We start from the raw sequence: 2,427 nt of genomic DNA, 5'->3' as shown, positions 1-2,427 counted from the left end.
GCCAATCTTCTGCGAACATTTGACAACGAGGCACCACCGATGGATTCTAAGATATAATCAGCACCGCCACGATGAACTCTAAATTTCACACACTCATATGTCACCCAAAGGCTCATGTCAAACAACATTAATTGGAGAGGCATGCGTCCCATGCAACGCTCGATTGTGAACCAGGAGAAAGAAACAATAAAGCACATGGGCATGGAAAAGTAGAGGGAGCACATTTGTCTACAACTTAAAATCACATGTGTGCCAAGGTTTATGAAGAATGAAACATGGGAGCAAGCCGTAAATCCAAAATTGCACATAACAAGACACCACTAGAGAGACCAATGTGTGTCCTCTAAAGAAATATCGTGCAATTTGAACTCTCAAATGGGTAGTTAGGGGTTTCATATGGAGGCATAGCTTCTCAAAGTAGACCGCGTCCCAACAAGAAAGAAGCACGGTAAAAATGTCTAAAAGCAACTTGGTTTAAAGGAAAACTAGCAAAAGATGGCGAGTTATGACATGTAGAAAGTTTATTAAGAAGGAACGTCCAAGGAAGGAAGTGGCAAGGAACGAGCACCATATTGTTGTGTAGGAAGGATGATCACAATGTATCAACAAAGACCCAACTTATTTTCCACCAGAAACAACCAATGATAAATATGAAGCACCAAACTCAGACAACTCAGGATCAAGACAAACCTGGACACCGCCATCACCGTGGGAGACAAACATTGCATTCCCAATAAACGTCACGAAGGAATATCATCAGATCCTTTGATCCTACGAGAGAAAACCTAAAATAAACATTAAGGACCAAAGTATGGTGGATCTACTAGGGGAAAGGTTGAGATTGTCTCCCCTTCATCGCCATTGAGATTAGCCAGGGAGGAAGGACGCGATGTGTGTGGGGGGAGGGGGTGAAGGGAGGGAGAGCATATATATACACACATGAGAGAGAGTGAAAAGGGAGGAAATTTCACCCCGATATAGCTTTCCCCTTTGTCGATTATTTAATCACCTCTAGCCGTGTACAGCTATTGGTGGTTTTTAGGTGGTATGTCTTTGACTTGTTTATTTATTTATTTATCCATTTTTTGGTGTTGTAAGAATGGGTGTCACCCTCCTCCTGGTGGGACTCCAAGCTTACTAGGCGCCTACATGGACAAAATTCAAGAAAAGTCAATCCAATAGTCAATAAGGACCCCAGTCGTGTCATAGTCAACAAGGTCAAACCTCCAAGTCATGGTCAAAAAGTCAACACAAATACTTGAGAGCAATAAACCCATTAGTGTGAGGTGTTAGGGAAACTAGTCTATCATGAACTATGCACCACACACCTTTCTTATTCCAACATGGACTAGTGAACCAAGCTTTACCATGGTACCCCTCCTACCTACCACCATGACTGACATCCTTGGTCATTTAGCAAGAAATGACCCGAACTACCCTCCCACGTGGTAGGTGGGAGGACAGCCTCGGCCATTTAGGAAGAAATGGCCCCAACTACCACCCCAAATGGTAGGTGGGAGGAAATTCTCGGTTATTTCGCAATAAATGACCATAAATACCCTCCTAAATTGTAGGTGGGAGGGCATCTTTGGTCATTTTGCAATAAATGACCCTAACTGCCCTCCCACATGGTAGGTGGGAGGGCATCCTTGGTAATTTAGTAAGCCTCTCTAGCCTATCATTTAAGAGGAATATATACCATGACATCCACTGTGCCATGAATTGTTCACAAGGCAAATACTATATGAATTGTTTGCAAGGCAGTATAAAGTGTGATTATGTTCTTCATGCTATTACGTGAACGTTGGCTGCATAGTAGTTGCCTTATGAACATGAGGGACATTATTGCTGGTGCAAGACGGGGTTATTTGGCACAACAGTGTCAGAATCTGCCCCTTTCATTTGTCGACGATCAAGAAATGAATAACGGAGATCCTGGTTCCCATAGTTAGTGGTGCACTCTGGGGTAGACATTGGAGGGACAATAGTGGTCGTGTGGGGTATGTGGGATTTAGCTCCTCACGGATTCTCTTAAACACAACACTCCATAGCTTATGAGCCCGAACCTGTCAGAAAAATTCCCTTAATTACCCCTTAGTTCACACACTACTACATCCGTCCTAGTTTATAGAATTTGCGCCTATTTTTAGATTATCAATTTAGTCAACATAATATCAATTGTACAAGGTAATAAGTTATATCATCAGAAAGTAGAATATGTGAGCTTTCTAATGATACTATATGCTTTGCAATATATATATCTTGTATTATCATGTTCAAATTTACGTACTTAGGAATAGATGTAAGCCTTGTGAACTGGGACAAAGGGAGTACTTTTTATTGTTAAACTGACAAAGGGAGTACTCTTAATACATAGTGGTGGGGCCAAGATAAATATTGTTGCCATAGTTGGATTTAATAATATCA

Source organism: Lolium rigidum, chromosome 7 (assembly GCF_022539505.1).
Source record: "Lolium rigidum isolate FL_2022 chromosome 7, APGP_CSIRO_Lrig_0.1, whole genome shotgun sequence".
NCBI lineage: Eukaryota > Viridiplantae > Streptophyta > Magnoliopsida > Poales > Poaceae > Lolium > Lolium rigidum.
The sequence above is the reverse complement of the archived record's forward strand: the minus strand, read 5'-3'. Positions refer to the sequence as shown.